The sequence below is a fragment of the Nicotiana tabacum genome, chromosome 22, assembly GCF_000715075.1.
Source record: "Nicotiana tabacum cultivar K326 chromosome 22, ASM71507v2, whole genome shotgun sequence".
In the NCBI taxonomy this organism is placed as follows: domain Eukaryota; kingdom Viridiplantae; phylum Streptophyta; class Magnoliopsida; order Solanales; family Solanaceae; genus Nicotiana; species Nicotiana tabacum.
This window is the reverse complement of record NC_134101.1, coordinates 8,375,213-8,397,910: the sequence shown is the minus strand read 5'-3', so window position 1 is coordinate 8,397,910 and position 22,698 is coordinate 8,375,213. Positions and strand designations below refer to the sequence as shown.

General features: G+C 35.7%; 1 non-coding gene across 1 annotated transcript; it reads right to left on the bottom strand.

Moving 5' to 3' along the window:
• Positions 1-5,365: 5,365 nt before the first annotated feature.
• On the bottom strand, positions 5,366-5,438 carry TRNAK-UUU (transfer RNA lysine (anticodon UUU)). The gene has a single exon. It is a non-coding gene; the product is annotated as a tRNA-Lys (tRNA).
• Between the last annotated feature and the right edge of the window lie 17,260 nt (positions 5,439-22,698).

Genomic DNA, 22,698 nt, shown 5'->3' with positions numbered 1-22,698 from the left:
TAGAAAACATGTGCTTCATGACCATTTTGAAAAACAATATGAACAGATACTCTGGTTGCTGGACTGATGAAGATGCATCAGACAATGAATACAAAGAAGATACTGAAAATTATTTCATGGCATGAGGTGAAACAAGCGAGGTAAGATCCTATAACCGTGATAGATGTAATGATTTGCAGGATATTCTTGACCTTACTCTAAAGGAGTCTCAAAAAATGTTGAATGAACTAAGGAGACTCAATAGAGAAAAGAAGGATTGAGAACTTAAACTCGAAGTCTGTGAAATTGAAAAAGATGTACTTCAAGATGAAGTTCAAGAATTGCAAATGCAACTTAATGGCATGCGCAAGTCCACCAGTCACAGTTCTGTCAAATCTAATAAGGCGACATACAAGTCAACAGGAAAAAGACTGGCTAGAACTGAGTCCATAAGTACTAACACAAGTAGGTGATCAAAAATTGGATCAACTCCTATGTGTCATTACTGTAACAAAGTTGGTCATAAATACTCATTTTGTAGATTTCGTAAAATAATGTCTGAGGATAGATTTGGAAACCCAAAAATAATCCTGATTCAAGTAATACTAACCAACAAGGACCCAAGCAAGCTTGGGTACCTAAAAGAAGGTGATAACTCCATTTTGCAGGAACATCAGAGAAAGAGTCGCAAAGAAAAATGGTATTTAGACAGTGCGTGTTCCAGTCACATGACAGGCGACAAAAATCTATTCAAAGAAGTCACAAAAATAAATGGAGAAAATGTCAAATTTGGAGATGATTCAAGAGGAAAGATAGTTGATACTGGCACAATTCCATTCAACAATAATTGCGATATTACTGAAGTTTATCTAGTGGATGGACTCAATTACAGTCTTCTAAGTATAAGCCAACTGTGTGATTCGTGGTATGAAGTTAAATTCAAGAAAACTGGATGTGTTATTGAAGATGAGGCATGTAAGATTATTCTTCCAGGTAAAAGGTATGGAAACGTCTACATTCTTGATGGCATTGAAAATTTAGATAGTCATGTCTCTTTAGCATTCATATCCGATGATCCATGGCTCTGGCATAAAAAACTTGGTTATGCAAGCATGCATCTTATTGAAAAGCTCTCCAAACATGATTTAGTTATTAGTCTTCCTAAGCTCAATTTTTCTAGAAATCATGTATGTGATGCATGTCAAATTGGTAAACAAACTAAAAACTCTTTCAAAACCAAGGACATTATGTCTACTACCAAGCCTCTACAATTGCTTCACATGGATCTGTTTGGACCTACTAGAACTGCAAGCATTGGAGATAAACGATATGCTTTTGTTATTATTGATGACTACTCGCGCTTTACATAGGTGATTTTCCTATCTCATAAAGATGAAACATTGAAGAATTTTGAGATTTTCTATAAAAAACATTGAACGAGAAAAGGGGCATCTTATAGCAACTATTCAAAGTGATTATGGAGAAGAATTTGAAAGTAGAGCTTTTGAAGAATTCTGCAACGATCAAGGATACACTCATAATTTCTCAGCACCAAGGTCACCGCAACAAAATGGAGTAGTTGAACGTAAGAATAGAACTCTGCAGGATATGGCAAGAACCATGACACTAGAACATTCTCCCCCAAATCATTTCTGGGCAGAGGCAGTCAACACAGCTTGTCATATTCTCAACATGTGTTTGATTCGATCCATTTTGAAGAAAACTCCATACGAATTATGGAAAGGTAAGAAACCCAATATTGGATAATTTCATTCTTTTGGAAGCAAATGTTTCATCCACAACAACTGCAAGGACAATCTTGGTAAGTTTGATCTAAGGAGTGATGAAGGTATATTTCTCGGCTACTCGAATAACAGTAGATCTTTTAGAAGCTATAATAAGCGTACCTTATGTGTAGAGGAATCCGTTCATGTTATTTTTGATGATAATAACTCTATGGCCGAGAAAGGAGATTTTGCAAGTGATGAAGAGATCAACCAAAGATCAGTGAACAGAAGACTTCAAAAGAAACTACTAACAAAACAGCTTAAATCCCACAGTTGACTAATGAAGGCATCAATGAGCACGATCAACCTCTGAATGAGTCGACTAATCAACATACTGAAATAGTACCAAATGAGTGGAGAAGCGAATCAGAATATCCTCAAAAGTTCATCATTGGAAATCCAATTGATGGAATGAAAACAAGAGGAGCTTTAAAGAAAAAGGCCAACATCGCACTCATATCTCTAATAGAGCCAAAGAAAGTTGACGAAGCCTTGAAAGACTCAAGTTGGGTACAAGCAATGCAAGAAGAACTTGATCAATTTGATAAAAATCAAGTTTGGACAATGGTGCCCAAAGCAGCAAATGCAACAATCATAAGAACCAAATGGGTATTCAGAAATAAACTGAATGAAGAAGGTAAAGTTATCCGAAAAAAAGCAAGGCTAGTCGCTCAGGGTTACTCTCAACAAGAAGGAGTCGACTATGATGAAATCTTCGTTCCGGTAGCACGGTTAGAATCAATTCATATTTTATTAGCATATGCTTCTTTTAAAGGTTTTAAATTTTTTCAAATGGATGTAAAAAGTATATTTTTAAATGGTTTCATTGATGAGGAGGTTTATGTTAAACAACCTCTCGGTTTTGAAAATTCACAGTTCTCTTATCATGTATTTAAGTTGAATGAGGCTCTGTATGGGCTAAAGCAAGCACCTAGAGCGTGGTATGAAAGACTAAGCTCATTTTTGGTTAGTCATGAGTTTTCAAGAGGTAAGATTGACACTACTCTTTTTATCAAGAGATCATCTTCTAGAAATCTCATTATTCAAATTTATTTTGATGATATTCTATTTGGAAGTGCTAACCTTGTTTTATGCAAGGAATTCTTACATCTCATGCAAAGTGAGTTTGAAATGAGCATAACTTAATTTTACTTATAGGAAACTGAATCCCAAAGGATGTTATGAGAATGGGAAAGACTCTAACAGAAGATCTAGAAGCACAAATCAAGGAGGCAAGAATCAAGCTGTAACCGTGCGTTCTATGAAAATTGGATATTTGAATCGACCATTTACGGAAGGAATAAATCAATCAACATAAGATGATCAATCAATCAATATAGAAGATCAATCATGTAGATATTCGAATCAACCATTTATGGAAGGCATCAATCAATCAGTATAGAAGATCCTCTGAAAATATTCTCCCCAACGGCTCGCAAGGAAAAGAAAATCAAGGAAGCAACGAAAGGAAAAGTCCATTATATTTTTGGAATGAAATCATCTTGATTGGTTCTGAAAATCAACTGCCTTGGGTTACTGCTCAATTATTACACTGTCACGCCATGAAAAATGGAGACCAACTCACCATATATATTCTACAGAAGATGTCAAGGATTCATATACTTTGATCAAACCAAATTCAATCTCTTTGTTCTACTTCAAACAAACATTGTAGTCTGTCATAGATTTCTTGTGTAACTAAGAACAGAAGAGAGAGAGAGAAAAGAACACTAGTGAGATATTGTATCAATTATAAGAGAGAAGAACAAAGTGATCAAAAGATTGTTGGTGTATAACAACATCGACGCATCTTTACTAAACCACTTCATATTTGAAAGAGATCACCCTTGCAACCCAAGGGGACCGGACGTAGGATTCACTTTGAATCCGAACTAGTATAAAATATTTTGTGTCATTTACTTTCTGCAATTTACTTTCTTATATTTAGTCTTGAAAAACTCAGTCGACTAGAACGCAAGTTAGTCGACTACCTCGCAAAAGAAATAATAAATTTCAATTTACCCCCTCTAGCACTTTCATATAACACATATTGAATATCCTTTGTCGGTAATTTTTTTACTTTTTTTAAATTTGTACATTTTAGGAAATTCCTAGTTTCGCCACCGACCATAGTCTCTCTTTTTCAAACCACAACCCTCTTTCACTAAAAGATCTTCCTTCTAACTTCTTCACTTTTTTATTTCCTTTTTCTATTATATTGGAGGATCAAGAGACGGAGCTAATGAGAGTTGAACCCATACAATAAAGGCTCCTATCGATATTATTAGACTATAAGTTTTGATTATTCCTTTTAATTCACTTTGTATAGCATTGCTATGGAAAGAAGGGATAATACATGGCATGATATACTTAACAAAATACGGGTATCTACGTCTAGAGGCGGATGTAGTACTCTGACACTTGGTTCATTAGAACTCAATACTTTCGACGGGAGCATAAATTTATATGTAAAAATTTATTAATATGTAACAAATAGTATGTGTGAAAGTATAATTTGAAGAACACAATGAGTTCTAACATATACCTTTTTTTTTGTATAGCTGTGAGGCATTTACACAAACAAATATATTAAAGCACTTTAATGAACGTGGCCAATTCCAAATGCTTTTTATTTCTAAAGGATAATGCCAATGTGACACACAGAGAGAAGATAGGGAACAACCTTACGCATGTGCAGTCTAATTAAGTTGGACCCGGACCAACTAGAAGATCAATTGAATTTGTGTTACATCTACATCCCAAGTTAAGCACTCCAACATTTGGAATTCTCTATCACTTTAAGTAGCATCACATACTTTATAATTATGCAACATAAATTAGTCTTTGTATATTATTAACAATAGAATAAGGAAGATCCATTTGGATAGCAACGATTATAGAACAATTGTTTCTAAGCTTCTTTACACGTAGAAGAGTTAGCAAAGGTACAGACCTCGGAGCGAACCAACGAATCAGTGTATCCACTTGAATTTGGATCAATTTCTTAGCACTCCAAAAATTGTATACTACTATAGTATTAATATATCATTTATCTACTTTAAAACCATTACTATTATTATAATCAAAATCGTTACTAAGTGTATTTTGGTTAATTGAGTTTAGAACTGGTTAATGTGACCACAATTGAAGGACAAGTAGGGCCAATCCACACATGGGTTTCCCACACAACGCCTTTTAAAATTTGTGATTAGATTGATATTTGAGTACAAAATATCATCATTACTAGTGATTTGGACATGTTATAAAGTATGGTTCCACTCATGTGTGGCTTTGATTTGCTTTATGATTGAGATCATATTTGTCTATCAGATTCAGAGCTTTGGAAGACATTATTTGTACAAGAAGCAAATATGAGCTTGTAAAATCCACGACCACACTAATCTTATGAAGCTAACATAGTAACATTTTTTTAACATAATAGAATCAGCTTATGTTTAGGTTTTGGAATTCCGTAACCTAGACTTTCATTCTTGCAAATTGGTGTAAAAATGAACCAGAAACACAAATTTTAAAATTCAATAGGTCTGCTGCTATTATTAAAACAAGAAATGAAGCGGAAGAGAAAAAATGAAAAAGGTCGCCGTCTGTGGGAATCGAACCCACGACCACATGGTTAAAAGCCATGCGCTCTACCAGCTGAGCTAAGACGGCCTGCTTGAACAATCTCTGTATTTATTCTCTGATATCAAATACAACTATATTACCAACAGAGTCATTGCTCCCTTGGCTAAGAATTTAGCTATTTCAAATTTCTTTTTAGATGGGATGAGATGGTATGAAGGGGAGCCTTGGCGCAACGGGTAAAGTTATTGTCATGTGACCAGGAGGTCGCAGGTTCGAGTCGTGGAAACAGTCTGTTGCAGAAATGCATGGTAAGACTGCATACAATAGACCATTGTGGTTCGGCCCTTCCCCGGACCCCGCGCATAGCGGGAGCTTAGTGCACCAAGCTGCCCTCTCATGGAATGAGCTGGTACATTGTGAGGGAACTGATAATAATTACAGTTGCTAGTTAAATATAAAAAAAAAAATACACATTAGTTATCTATAAAATAGAAATATTATATATTAGTGTACAAAAATAATTTTTTGGGGTATTAGTTTTGGAGATGGCTATACGATGTAAAAATTCCATCAATAAATTGCATATGCTGATCCAAGTGCTTGGACTCCTTGGGCCAAAATGAAGTACCTCACAAGATGCTGCATTAATTCGTATCAAGAGTGTTGAAACTGAAACTAAAGTATACCAGAAGTTATATATATATTTGGTAATTATAGTTTTTTTTGGGTTCAAACTTATATTTATATTAAAAAATTTATTAAATATATGTAAATTATTAATTTAAAATCTAATAATTTAAAAGAATTAAAATTCTGAAAGCTCATCAACTTCAAATCTATGGTCTCTGTCTCTGCCACTAGAATACGTAAATAAAGTTGCCGCAACATTATCATTAAGTTCTGCACTAGACCCACTCGTCTTAATTGAAATGGTAGGAAGGAAGAATTGAGGGAAACTAAGGACAAGAAGACTGTCATTTAGCTTTTCTTTATTTACCTAACACAAATGTCGATAAAATTTCAAAGGTAGCAAATGTTTTTCTTTATTTTTGAATATCTTTGTTCCTAACTACTATTTGAACTGCTAGCTGCACATAATTCTTTGCAATTACTCCCCCGAGAAATCAGATGAATTTACTATCGCACTCAAAACTCATTTTTAATTATTGACTTCGTAATTTAATATTTATATATGTATGATGAATTCCTTAATACAATATAGGATCTAAGCAACATAATGAAATTTATTTGAACTCGTGCATAAAACTCTAACTCCGCCCCGAAAAAAATACATTTAGAAATGGGTGTTCTTAAAAAGAAAGGTTTGAACTTGGTGATACTCCGTGAGATTGAAATACTCGAGATTAACAAACATCAAGTAATCTTTATTTTTACGCATAATAAATTAGAAAATAGCGCACAAGATAATTTTTGCAAAATTACTTTTTCTATTTCAATTGTAAGTGAACAGTGTCACGATCCGAAATTTTCACCTTCGGACCGTGATGACACCTAACATTTCACTTGCTAGGCAAGTCAATGTTAGAATAATATTAACCAATTTTTAAATTATTAATAATCAAAAAAATAAATGCGGAAGCAAAGTTTAAAATATAGTAAAAAAATCCATAAAAAATAACGGTGTCTAAATACCATTCCAGAATTTGGTGTCACAAGTGCACGAGCTTCTAGAATAATACAAATAAAGGTATAAATAAAATAAAATTGTCTAAAAATAAACACACAGCTAAAGTAAAATAGACGGGGACTTCAGAACTACAGACGCCATGCAGTTATACCTCAAGTCTCCTCCGAATAGCTGAAATCCGAGCAAGTCTATGGCACGCCGCTGGGACCAACTCCGAAATCTGCACAAGAAGTGCAGAGTGTAGTATCAGTACAACCGACCCCATGTACTGGTAAGTGCTGAGCCTAACCTCGATGAAGTAGTGACGAGGCTATGGCGGTTCACTTACATTAACATGTACGCAATATTAATAACAACAACAAATAATAAAAATAAATCAGGTAACTCATTTATAATAATTGAAGCCAACTCAGCAGTCATAATCCATTATTATTTCACCCAATTCTGTTGCAGCGTGCAACCCGCTCTCACAATATATTCATTTTAATCAAGTCTGTCATATATTTATTTCAATCAAGTATATATATAGACTTTTAAATAAGTCTGTTGCGGCGTGCAATCCGATCCCCCAATATTGACTTTTAAATAAGTCTATTGCGGCGTGCAATCCGATCCCCCAATATTGATATATTTACTTTCATTTCCGTTGCGGTGTGCAACCCGTTCCCCCAATATATATTTTAAACAACTCATAAATGTAATAAAACTTACTCCAATAAATATCACGTCCAATGAGAAATTATTAAGCATCAAGGCACACAATTTATAATTTATTTATGAACCAAACAATGACAAATAACAATTTATTATAAAAATTATAGAGAAATTAGGCAGTTTAATATTTAATATGCTAAATGTCAAATAACAATTAAAACACATAATTCAAATAGCATGTAACAATTAATGCAGGAATTCAAGAGTTAATATTTGACAAAAAATAGGAGAGAAATAATTATTATAATAATTAATTTATGATTTAAATTTTTTTATGGTTTTTCAAGTAAGCAGACAAACAATTAATTTGACGACGCAGAGACACTCGTCACCTCGCCTATACGTCGTTCACATGCAATTCACATAACAAATAATTTAAGGGTTCTATTCCCTCAAGTCAAGGTTAACCACGACACTTACCTCGCTTTGCAAATTCCAATCAATTACTCAACCACAGCTTTTCCTTTTAGATTTATCTCCGAAAGCTTCAAATCTATTCAAGAACCATTCGATATATTCACTACTAATCATAGGAATTAATTCCATATGAATTTATAACTTTTTCGGATAAAAATTCGAAATTTATTTAAATATTCGACAGTGGGACCCATATCTCAAATCCCGGAAAGACTCGCGAAATCCGAACACCCGTTCCGCTACGAGTTCAACCATATAAAATTTGTCCAATTCCGATAGCAAATGGACCTTCAAATCTTAACCTTTTGTTTTTGAAAGATTTTATAAAAAGTCCAATTTCTTCCATCTAAATCCGAAATAAATAGTGAATATAGATATGGATTTGTGAAATATAATCATTTTTGGTTAAAGAACACTTACCCAATTCAAAGTCGTGAAAATCCCCCTTTAAATCGCCCAAATCTGAGACTTGAAACTCAAAAATGAGTAAAAATGGCTAAGATCCGATTTTATATATTCTGCCCAGCATTTTCGCATGTACGAGCTATGTTTTCGCACCTGCGGTCACGCATTTGCGAGAAAAATTTCACATTTGCGATTATACCAGGTTTTGCCAAGAACCTGCTGCTTTCAACATGCTCTAAACAATCCGAATTTCGTCCGAAACTCACCCGAGCCCCTCGTGACCTTATCCAAATATCCCTACAAGTCCCGTAATATAATACGGACTTACTCGAGGTCTCAAATCATATCAAATAATATCGAAATTGCAATTCACACCTCGATTCGGACTTTGAGTTTTTAAACTTTTCAATTTGCAAATCTCGTGCCAAAACATATTAAATGAATCAGGAATGACTTCCAATTTGGCACACAAGTCATAAATGAGATAACGGAGCTATTCAAATTTTCAGAATTGGATTCCGGCTCCGATATCAAAAAGTCAACCCCGTGGTCAAACTTGGAATCTTTAGCCTTTAAATTGCTAGTTCCGTTAAATGGTCATAACTTGAGTTAGGGACCTCCAAATTAAATTCCGGGCATACGCCCAAGTCCCAAACCACGATATGGAGCTACCGGAACTATCAAAATACTGATCCGGATCCGTTTGCTAAAAATATTGATCAAAGTCAACTCAGTTGAGTTTTAAAGCTCTATTTCATATTTTAACCCATTTTTCACATGAAAACTTTCCGAAATTTTTTACGGATTGCGCACGCAAGTCGAAAAATGATAAATGGTGCCTTTTCAGGTCTTAGAATATATAATTACTTATTAAATTTAAAAATAACATTTTGGGTCATCACAATATGAGATTATTTTCTCGTTTTCTACGTACTAAAAAAATAAAAATATGTTAAGATTAATTTAACTAGCTCCCACAATAAAAGAAAATTATTTAGTTGGTGAAATGTCTTAAATTCCAACCATAGGGTAGATATACAATGGTGCACTCCAATATATTAGGAAATCGAAGGCTCTTTGATAACTTTGAAAATAGCGAAAGAAGTTTATCAATCTATACTATATTAAAAGCACGAAGGTCCTTAGTAATTTAATAGTCATTTAATTATTTTTTTAATATTTAAATAAGTAATTTAATTAATTTTCTAATATTTAGAAATAATTATTTAATTATTTTTTTAATATTTAGGACTTTTATTTCTATACACTTATAATTTGAGTCCTTTTAATTAGGTACTTTCAATTCACACTAGAAAAGTTTTGACCACGTTGTACTCCTTTTAGGTTTAGGAGGGTTTTTTTTGTTAATAAAATATTCACTTTCAACTCCATTCAAAATGGGGAATTAGGACTATTAAATTTCAACACAAGGAAAGCTTTGATCGCCCAACTCCTTTTAGGTTTAGGAGGTTTTCTTTTGTTAATAAATTTTGTCAAACTCTCGAAACCATTTACATTTAGGAGTTCCATTAACTCCTTTATTATTTTGAGCCATGCGTATTGTTTTCTATTGTATGACATTAAATATTGTCAATCCTTTCGTTAGATTAACATTGGAGTAATGCCTTTTGAGTTATTTTATCTTTGTCCTTCTAATACAAATATCGTATCAGTATGCGAAACTAAAAAGTTTTTAGACCGTTGTAATATTGAGCACCAAAGAAATCAATTAAAAGTGTCAAGTTTGATACCAAATAAAATTTTGTTTCTTATTTACCTTTTAAAAATTATTAGAAATTCCTAATATTTTTGACTTTAGAATTAATTATGATTTTTTACTTTATGCATACAGTTTCACTAATATTTAGAACTTTGAAATGCATTAAAATTTTATTTATTAAGTTGTTCTTATTTTAGAAATTCATATTTAAATCTAAATTTATATTTTATAATGTTATAGAAGGTATAGAATGGATAATCAAGTGGTAAGCATGCAAATGACGTTCTATTATGCGCGCATATGAAGTGAAGGAAATAAATCATAGAGACGAGTTCGAATGAAGCAAATGTCTCATCTATCAACGTATGTATTTGTTCCTCCATAATCAACTATCAACTTAGAGCAACAAAAAGAAAGGTCTTGCTCCAAAGCATAGACCTGCAGAAATCTCTACTACATGTTTGTTCAAGCTTTAAAAACGGTTTATTTTAAAAAGTACATTTGTCAAAATAATAGGAAAATACTTTTAGAGAATAATTGTTTGTGTTTGTCTAATTTATTTGAGAATTAATTTTTTCAGTATATTATGTGATGACCCAAAATGTCATCTTTAAATTTAATAATTATTTCTGTGTTCTAAGACATCAAAAATCACTATTTATCATTCATCGACTTGCGTGCGCAGTCCGTAAAATTTTTCAAAAAGTTTTTATGTGAAAAATGGATTAAAATGTGAATTAGAGCTTTAAAACTCAATTGAGTTGACTTTGGTTAATATTTTGAGCAAACGGATTCGGATAAGTATTTTGACAGTTTCGGTAGGTCCGTATCGTGATTTGGGACTTGGGCATATGCCCGGAATCAAATTTCGAGGTCCCTAGCCCGAGATATGAAATTTTGATGAAAAATTAAAAGTTTAAGTTCAAATAGTGACCGAATATCGAATTATGTGCAAACGACCCCGGAATAGAATTTTGATAATTCCAACAGCTCCGTATGATGATTTTGAACTTAGTAGCGTGATCAAAATTTTATTTGGAAGTCCGTAGTGAAATTAGATTTGAAATGACTAAAACAAGAATTTAAGTTTGAAAGTTTGACCGGGGAGTTGACTTTTTGATACCGGAGTCGGAATCCAATTCTGAAAATTTTCATAGCACCGTTATATCATTTATGACTTGTGTGCAAAATTTGAGGTCAATCGGACCTGATTTGATAGGTTTCGATATCGAATGTAGAAGTTGGAAATTCTAAGTTTTATTAAGCTTGAATTGGAACATGATTCGTGATTTTAGCGTCGTTTTATGTGATTTGAGGTTTCAAATAAGTTCGTATGATATTTTAGGATTTGTTGGCATATTTGGTTGAGATCCCGAGGGCCTCGGGTGAGTTTCAGATGGTTAACGGATCAAAAATTAGACTTAAAAAGCTGTTGCAATTTTTCTCTTCTGCTGAATATTCTGGGTTGTGATCAAGCCTAGATATCGAGCCCAGGGTCGACGACCAGGGACGAGGCCCAGGATTGAGCCCATGCTCGATGCCCTGATCGAAGGACCATGCTCGATGCCCTGATCGAAGCCCCAACCTTGATGCCATGATCGAAGGACCAGGCTCGATGCCATAATCGAGGCCATGACCGAGGTCTAGACTCGAGCCTGTGATCGAAGCCACGATCGAGGCCTAGGCTCGAAGGCCACGATCAAGGCCCATTTCGAGGCCCAGTTCCGAAGGCTGCCTGGGCAGATTTATAAAAGAGGGCATTCATCCCATTCGCCATTTTTAACAAATTGGAGCTTGAGGAGAGGCGATTTTGGATAGATTTTCAAGGAAAGACATTGGGGTAAGTGATTCTAACTCGGATTTGGTCTATATACACAAATATATTATTATTTTCACCATTTAATTAGTGTTTTGAGATTGAAATTTGGAAAATTTTTGAAATCTCATGGAAACGAATTTTCGAGATTACGATATCGATTCAGAGTCGGATTTGAGTGAAACTGGTATGGTTGGATTCGTAATTGAATGGGTTATCGGATTTCGTAACTTTTACCGGATTCCGAGATGTGAGCCCCACGAATGAATTTTTAATTAATTTTAGGATTTTAATTGAAAATGTAGTATTTTCTTATAGAATTGATTCCTATAAATTTTAGTGATTGTATCGAATTATTTTTGGTTAGATTCCAGCCAATCGAAGTTGGATAATCGAGAAAAAAGCCTACTAGTGGATTAAATTGGAGCAAGACGAGGAAAGTCTCTTGTCTAATCTTGTGAGGGAGAAATTATCCCATAGGTGATTAAAATTAAATAATTATTGCTAATTGTGGAGGCTACGTATGCACGAGGTGATGAGAGTCCGTGCGTAGCTACTATTAATGCTAAAGTCCGGGTAGTTTAGGACTCAAAGTATGAATTACTTGTGTAAATTGTATTCCTTGTTAATTAATATTATTCGATATATATATACACACACACACACACACACACACACTTGATTTTCATATACTTGAATATATATATATTATGAATTGTTAGATAAAAATATTAAAGGATGGAAATCTCATATACTTGATTTTCTGTTTAAATTAATTAATTGTTAAGAGAAATTGTTCTTCCTCCCAAATTTATCTTGTAATAAATATACTCTCCTTTCGGAGGTACATAAAAAAATGTCCTCCTTTCTTGTTGAGCGGGCCAAATACCTCGGCAGGATAGATGCATCTATGGATTGTGTCGCACGTTCCTCAACAGTGTACACGACACTCTAGATCGGGTCGTACGACCTTGACAGAAATCGTGCTTAATAATAATAATAATTACACGATACTTGGTCAATTTATTGCATCTTGTAAAGCTATTTAATAAATTAAAAATTTATTAAAATTGAATTGCAGCTTGTAAAGCTATTTGATAAATTAGAATTTTTATTGAAATTGAAGGATTTAATTAATAGATTAAAAATTGTTGCATTTGAAAGATTTTTATTAATTCTGCTAATTGAATAAAATTATTATTAACTCTGTGAATCATGTTGATTTGAATAATTATAATTTATTTCATTTATTATTATTGACCCTTAGTAAGTGTCAAAGTCGGCCATCTCGTCTCTACCACTTCGAGATTAGGCTTGATACTTACTGGGTACACGTTTTTTATGTACTCATGCTGTACTTTTTGTGCATGCATCTAATAAAGATACTAGTGGAGGACCTATCATCGCACATCCTCGTTATCCAGGGACGTAGTGGTGAGCTGCCTTTCTGAGCCGTCCTGCAGCTACCAGTGCCTCTTCTTGTATTTTTTTAATTCTGTCTATTTTCATTTCAGACAGTATTTGAAGTTTTGTATAATCTACTAGATGCTCATACACTTGTGACACCAGGTCTTGGCACACACATTGGTAGAATTTGGTGTCTTATTATTTTTCTTAGATTTAAATTTTATCGATATATGTTTAATTTATTAGTTGGGTTGCCTAGCTGTAGTGTTGGGTACCATCACGACCTATAGGTGAAATTGGGTCGTGACATATGTTATTGTATTTGGCTAATCTTTTTAAAAAATATTTGTGAGTGTCATAAACGAAAATATGGAATGATGATTAAGGATTTCTATAAGATAATTTTTTTTTCTTTATTGATTTAGCTATATATAATTAATATTCATTAATTTTATGAGTTTAAACCATTATTTTATAACTCTAACATATAATATAATATTTATGTGATTATTTTTAAAAATAATTACTCATCAAGATGAAGTACACGCGCGTTGCGCGTAAAACAGTCATTTAATTAATTCCCTAATATTTAGAACTTTAAAATTGACTAAAATTTTGATCATTAAATCTTTCCTTATTTGAGGTAGGTAAGAAGTTCTAAAATTTAGGACATTAAATCAATTGGTCTTTTACCATACATAAATTCTTTCTTTGTTTAAATTCTATATATAACATAATTATAATTCTTTTCATGTTACTTTTAGTCTATGTACAGTTCTATGGGAAAAAGAGTAAAGTAACGCTTGTGTTTTATGCCTAATATTTAAAAGGTTATGTATTTAGGACTTTAAATAAGTAATACTAAAAAAAATTCACATTTAGTTCTTGTAGAAGTTATAAAAATATCAACCACGAAAGACGAGTAAAAATATTATTTTTGCAAATATAGCTCTTGTAGAAGTTATATTAATATTAACCACGACACTGTGAATGGATAAAAGGTGCAAATTTATACGTAAAATAATGGTTAATACTTCAGGAATTGTCCCTTTCTTGCACCTAAAGTTTTTGTTAAATCCTTAAATTAGACCTTAAAACTAATTAATATTTTAATTATCTTACATAAATTATTTTTATTTGAATAATATAACATAATTTTAATTCCTTTCACGTTATTATATGTGAATTATAATAGTTCATATTATATTTGAACTACTTCTCTCTCCAAACAATATTTTTCTATTTTGTAAAATTTTATGTATAATATCTTTAAAAATTTCACTCAATAATTAAAATAAATGACTAAAATAATATTTAAAAGTATAAAATATAGGGATGTGGGGTGGGCAAGGGAGAGATAGACTAGAAAAATATTTGGTAACACTAATGATTCTGCAAACACAAATATCCAAAAATAAACTATCACATCATTTTTTATTCCTTAAAATAGAATTTGTACTGAATAAAATTATAATTACAGTTAAATATTTAAAATTTGGGATGGAATAATATCAAGAATCTTAATCAATAAAAAATAAATTATTTCCTTATTGAGAACAAATAATTAAAATTTTGAATTAACTAATTAACAAAATAATCCTATCCAAATCCTTTTCTAAATTCATCATATTAGTAAAAAGAATTTCAAGTTGAAAAAACTCTTAGGGTGCACAAATGTATTTCAATAAAAGAGAATTGGTGGTTAAAACAATCAGAAATAAAACAAAATCGATGATGAAATGGTATTAAGAGTCAAATTAAAATAATACAAACTTGAAGTACTAAGGATGAAATAATAGAAGATAATTATTTGAGTTGTCATTGATTTTTTTTTTTTATGTTTGCTTTTATTACATTAAATGATAGCTCCCTATATTTTTATATCGTCGTCAGAGAAAAAAGTTGTCGAGGACGAACGTTTGTATAAGAGATGGAGAATGTAATGACCCAACTGGTCATTTTGACTTTTAGAAACCCGTTTCCTAAAATAAAACTCCCCAAACATACTTTTATTAATTTATGACTTGCGGGGATGGTTGGTTCGGGATTTGGAAGCGTTTGGGTTTAAATCGGAACACTTGATTTCTTAAGTTAGCTTTAAATGGACAAGTTTGACTTCGGTCAATATTTTAAGAAAACGACCCCGGAATCGGAATTTGACGGTTCCAATAGGTTCGTATGATGATTTTAGACTTGGGCATATGTCCGAATCGGGTTTTGGATAACCCGGGAGCGTTTTGACGCTTAATAGTAAAAATTAACTATTTGAAGGTTTAAAATTCTTTAAATTTGGTTTGGAGTAGGAGTTTTAGTAATTGAAGTCCTTTTGAAATTCCGAGTTTGAAAATAGTTCCGTATAGTGATTTAAGACTTGCACGCAAAAATTCGTGTCATTCCGAGTAGTTTAAGTGTATTGGAAGTAATTTGAAAAACTTGAAATTTTTAAGTTTGAATCAATTTGGTTTAGGGTATGATTCTTAGATTTGATGTTGTTTTACGCGTTTTGTGAGTTCGAGCTAGTCCGTTTTATGATTTCAAACTTGTTGATATGTTCGGGCGGGGTCCCGAGCGTCAACCGGACGAGGCTCAGATCAAGTTGGAAGTTGGGAGCCAAAACTGAAGCTCCCAGCTACTGTCAGAATCGCACCTGCGCTTGGCCAGCCGCAGATGCGGCAGTATCTCGCAGATGCGAGTTTTTGTGCGCAGAAGCGGAAAAAGGGAAGGGGGCAATCGACCGCAGATGCGGAGAATTTGCGCACCTGCGAACGCGAAGGTGCGAAGCTTTGTGCGCAAATGCGAGAATTGTCCAGGCAAGTAGAACTCGCACCTGCGAGGATTTTCGGCAGGTGCGGTACTCTGTCCGCAGGTGCGAAAGACCTGTTTGGCAGAAAGTTTAAAAGAATGGGAATTCACCATTTTTGCCCATTTTCTTCCATTCTTGGGCAAATTTGGAGCTTTTTGAGAGGAGATTTTAACTAACAACTTTGAGGTAAGTTAATTCTATACCCTTGAGTTAAATAAATAGATTATGGGTAGATTATAACTAGTAAATCTTAGAAATTAAGGGTTTAGGTGAAAAACCTAGATTTTTATAAAAGTGAGATTTTAACCACGAAAATAGTTATGGAATTGAGTAGAAATTATATATTCGAATTCTTGAGATTATGGATAACGTTTCCATCCGAAAATTTTCAGAATTCGAGCACGTGGATAGGGTAATTTTAGGAATTTTACTATTTTGGATAGGGTAATTTATTTAATTGATGAATTTCGAATTATTGAACATATATTAATTATTTTATGTAACTTTTGGATAGTTTCGGATTTTTCGGCATTGAATCGAGAATTTTACGCAACGTGATAATCGGGAAGTGGACTTTGAGACGAGTTAAGTCTTTTGTCTAATCTTGTGAGGGAAAAATTACCCCATATGGATTAAATTGAATAATTATTTCTAATTACGGGGGCTACGTACGCACGAGGTGACGAGAGTTCGTGCGTAGCTACTATAAATGCTAAAGTCCGGGTAGTTTAGGACTCAAAGCATGAATTATTTGTGTAAATTATACTCCCTGATTAATTAATATTAAATTGATATATATGAATATATTTTGAATTGTTAGATAAAGATATTAAAGGATAGAAATCTCATATGCTTGATTTTCTGTTTAAATCAATTAATTGTTAAAAGAAATTGTTGTTCCTCCGGAATTTATCTCATAATAAATATACTCTCCTTCTAGAGGTAGATAAGAAAATGTCCTCTTTTCTTGTGGAGCGGGCCGAACGCCTCAGCAGGATAGATGCATCTATGGATCGCGCCACACGTCCCTCGGCAGTGTACACGATACTCCGGATCGGGCCGTACGTCCTCGGCAAAAATCGTGCTTAATAATAATAATAATTATACGATACTTTAATAACTTATTTCAGCTTGTGAAGTTAATTGATAAATTGGAAAATCCTTGGAATTTAATGAATTATTATTCTTGCTTGTTAAATAATTAATTGTTATTCCTGTAATGATATTTAATTGATAAATTAAAAATTATTTGAATTGAAGAAATATAATTAATATATTGAGAATTGTTGCATTTGAAGGAATTTGATTATTTTCGCTGATTAAATAAATTATTTTTAATTCTGTAAATCATGCTGATTTAAATATCCTAGTTGTATTTCAATTATTATTATCGACCCATAGTGAGTGTCAAAGTCGGTCATCTCGTCTCTACCACTTCGAGATTAGGCTTGATATTTACTGGGTACAAGTTGTTTACGTACTCATACTACACTTGCTGCACTTTTTGTGCAGGAACAAAGGCAAGTACTAATGGGGGACATATCGTCTTACACCCACGTTATCCAGGGGCATAGTGGTGAGCTGTTTCTCTGATCCATTCTGCAGCTACTAGTGTCTCTCTTTGTATTTTTCATTCTGTCTATTTTTATTTCAGACAATATTTGAGGTTTTGTATAATCTACTAGATGCTCATACACTTGTGACACCAGGTCTTGGCACACACATTGGTAGAATTTGGATTTTATTATATTTTTCTTGGTTTTAAATTTTATCAATGTATGCTTAATATATTAGGTGCCTTGCCTAGCTGTAGTGTTGGGCGCCATCACGACTTATAGGTGAAATTGGGTCGTGACAATATGGTATCAGAGCACTAGGTTTACGTAGGTCTCACAAGTTATGAGTAGGCCTAATAGAGTCTTGCAGATCGGTACGGAGATGTCTGTACTTATCTTCGAGAGGCTATAGGGTGTTAGGAAATTACCTTTCTTCATATTACATCGTGCAATTGATGTAGTTCTAAATATCCTTATCTTATTCTCTCTCAGATGGTGAGAACACGCTCGAATGAGGTTCCAAACCAGGGAAGAGCTACTCCCCCAGTTGCTAGAGGCCGAGGGAGGGCTACAACCCGTGGTAGAGGGCGAGTACATCCCAGGACTGTTCCAGTTATGCCGCCAGTGGGTCTAGCAGAAAATCCCATTATTGAGGAGCAGGGTGAGGTGCCTGTGGCAGAGCCAGATCTGGTGGATTTCACATCTGCACCGGAATTTCAGGATGTCATAGGTCGTATGATGCGGTTCATGGATAATATGACTCTGGCCGGTTTATTTCCGGCAGACCCAGCCACATCTCAGGCGGGGGGGGGGGGGGGGGGGGGGACCCCTACCGCACAGGCTCATGGAGAGGCAGCTGCTGTATATCAGACCCAGGGTGCACCACCCGTGGGTGGAGCCTAGCCAGTGGTAGCAGCTACACCTGAGCCCAGGCCAGCTGTAGCCGCTGATCCTCAGAAACTATTGGACAGATGGACTAGACTACATCCTCCTGTCTTTGGGGGTGAGCGACATGAGGATCCACAGGACTTCATTGATTGGTGTAAGGATAGATTGTACAACATGAGGATATTGGAGTCTCATGGAGTAGACTTTGCTACTTTTCAGCTAGAGGGCTGATCCTGTAGATGGTGGCAGTCTTATGTTCTTGGCAGACCAGCAGATTCTCCTCCCATGACTTGGGACAGGTTCACCCGTATCTTCATGGACAGGTATATTCCACCCTCCCAGAGGGAAGATTTGCGGTTTCAGTTTGAGCAGCTCCAGCAGGGTCAGATATCAGTGACTGATTATGAGGCGAGGTTTTCTGAATTATCTCGCCATGCACTTATGATACTCCCTACTGAGGCGGAGAGAGTGCAGAGATTTGTAGCCGGTTTACATACTGGTATTCAGGCCACTATGGCTCGAGAGGTTGAGATGGGTACTTCTTATGAGCGAGTTATGGAGATAGCCCGGAGGATTGAGTGTGTGCGTCAGCGGAGCCGAGAGCAGATTATGAGAGATAAGTGGTTTAGGTACTCTAGAGAGTTGAGAGGTGCTCCGTCTGGGGGAAGAGGTCAGTTCGTGAGGGGGCAATCTAGCAGACCCCCATTTCCAGCACCACCACCTCCTCGAGGTGCTCCAGTGCGACCTTATCTCAGTGCTATACCAGAGAGTTCTTACCGCCCACCAGCTATTCAGGGTCCTCCCAGTGGGTATTCAGGTCCCCAGGGCTAGACTCTTAGTTAGCAGCCCATCGCACCGAAGAGTTGTTATGAGTGCGGGGATCCTAGTTACATGCGGAGGTTTTGCCCCAGGCTTCGGGGTAGACCAGTACAGCATGGTCAACAACTTATGCTTACTGGACCAGTTTCTCCACCAGTAATCCGACCTCCAAGAGGTGGAGGACAGGTGGGTAGAGGCTGTCCTACAAGTGGAGGTCAGCCAGGCGAAGGCCAACCAGTTGGCGCTCCAACTCGGTTCTATGCTTTTCCGGCTAGACCAGATGCAGAGGCCTTAGATAATGTGATTACAGGTATTATTTCTATTTGCGGCAAAGATGCCTCAGTATTATTTGATCCAGGATCCACGTATTCATATGTGTCGTCTCTATTTGCTCCATTCCTGGGTGTTTCTTGTGAGTCCTTGAGTACTCCTGTTTATGTATCCACTCCTATAGGCGATTCTGTTATTGTGAACCGGATCTACCGGTCCTGTATTATTACATTCTGTGGTTACGAAACTAGAGCAGATCTCTTATTGCTCGAGATGATCGATTTTGAAATTATTCTGGGTATGGACTGGTTATCTCCATATTATGCTATTCTAGATTGTCATGCCAAAACTGTTACTTTAGCTATTCCATCTTTGCCTAGGCTGGAGTGGAAGGGTTCATCGGTTAGTTCATTTAATCGGGTTATTTCTTTTATAAAGGCTCAACACATGGTTGAGAAAGGTTGTTTGGCTTATCTAGCCTATGTTCGGGATACTACTGCAAAGACTCCGGTTATTGATTCAGTGCCAGTAGTTCGGGAGTTCTCCGATGTATTTCCTTCAGATATTCCAGGTATGCCACCTGATCAAGATATTGATTTTTGTATTGACTTGGCTCCAGATACCCAGCCTATATCTATCCCACCGTATCGCATGGCTCCGAAAGAATTTAAAGATTTGAAAGAACAACTTGAAGAGTTACTAGCCAAAGGGTTCGTCAGACCGAGTGTATCGCCTTGGGGTGCACCGGTATTATTTGTGAAGAAGAAAGATGGCACAATGTGAATGTGTATTGATTATCGCCAATTGAACAAAGTTACTATTAAGAACAAGTACCCGTTATCGCGTATTAATAACCTATTTGAGCAGTTGCATGGTGCTAGGGTGTTCTCTAAGATTGACTTGAGGTCGGGGTATCATCAGTTGAAGATTCGAGATTCGGATGTTCCAAAACATGCTTTCCGTACTAGATATGGTCATTATGAGTTTATGGTAATGTCTTTCGGTTTAACTAATGTCGCGGCAGTGTTTATGGATCTGATGAACAGGGTATTCAAGCCATATATTGATTCATTTGTCATTGTCTTCATTGATGATATTTTGATCTACTCGCGCAGTAAGGAGGAGCATGAGCAGCATATGAGAGTAGTGCTTCAGACATTACGGGAACAAAAGCTATATGCTAAGTTCTCTAAATGTGAGTTCTGGCTTGAGTCTGTAGCATTTTTGGGACATATTGTATCGGGCGAAGGTATTAAGGTTGATCCCAAATAGATTGAGGCAGTCCAGAATTGGCATCGTCCCACTTCGGCTACTGAGATCATGAGTTTTCTGGGTTTAGAAGGTTATTATCGTCGATTCGTGTAAGGTGTTTTTATCTATTGCAGCACCTTTGACCAAATTAACCCAGAAGGGTGTTTAGTTCCGATGGTCCGATGATTATGAGTCAAGCTTTCAGAAGCTCAAGACATCATTGACTACAACACTAGTGTTAGTGTTACCTTCCGGTTCGGGGATGTATACAGTGTATTGCGACGTTTCACGTGTTGGTTTGGGTTATGTATTAATGCAGGAAGGGCGAGTTATTGCATATGCTTCACTTCAGTTGAAGCCCCACGAGCAGAATTATCCGGTTCATGATTTGGAGTTAGCTGCGATTGTTCACGCCCTTAAGATTTGGAGGCATAGGGTGTCCTGTGAAGTTTATACTAATCATCATAATTTGCAACATTTGTTCAAGCAGAGGGACTTAAATTTAAGGTAGTGCAGATGGCTGGAATTACTAAAAGATTATGATATTACTATCCTATATCATCCAGGTAAAGCAAATGTAGTTGCAGATGTCTTGAGTAGAAAGGCAGAGAGTATGGGTAGTTTGGCTTTCATTTCAGCAGAAGAGAGGCCATTAGCTTTGGATATCCAGTCCTTGGCCCAACATACTTCTGCGGCTAGATATTTCAGAGCCCAGCTGAGTTCTTGCATATGTCGTAGCTCAGTCTTCACTATTTGAGAAGATTAGGGCTCGCTAGTATGATGACCCACACTTAATGGATATTCGAGAAACGGTACTACGAGGTGGTGCCAAGGAAGTCACTATTGGTGCAGATGGTGTTCTGCGACTCCAGGATCGTCTGTGTGTTCCTAATGTGGATGAACTGAGGAAAAAGATCCTTGAGGAGGCACACAGTTCTCGGTAGTCTATTCATCTAGGTGCTCCGAAGATGTATCGTGACTTGAGGCAGTATTATTGGTGGCGACGAATGTAAAAAGACATAGTTGAGTATGTAGCTAGGTGTCTAAATTGCCAGCAGGTTAAATATGAGCACCAGAGGCCAGATGGCCTACTTCAGCATATGACTATACCAGAGTGGAAATGGGAACGCATCACTATGGACTTTGTAGTTGGGTTGCCGCGGACCTTGCAGAAGTTTGATGCAATTTGGGTCATTGTTGAGCGGTTGACCAAGTCGGCACATTTTGTTCCTGTTGTGACTACGTATACTTCAGAGAGGTTGGCCCAGATTTATTTTTAGGAGATAGTTCGGTTACACGGTATGCCAATTTCCATCATATCAGATAGAGGCCCCCAGTTTACTTCACATTTCTGGAGAGCAGTACAGAGTGAATTAGGGACCCGTGTAGAGCTCAGCACAACCTTTCATCCACAGACCGACGGGCAGTCAGAGCGGACAGTTCTTATTTTGGAGGATATGCTCAGGGCATGTGTGATTGACTTTGGAGGTCAGTGGGATCGTTTCCTGCCTTTGGCCGAGTTTGCTTATAATAATAGTTACCAATCCAACATCGAGATGGCTCCATTTGAGGCTTTATATGGCCGTCGATGCCGTTCACCTATCGAATGGTTTGAGCCCGGTGAGGCTAAGTT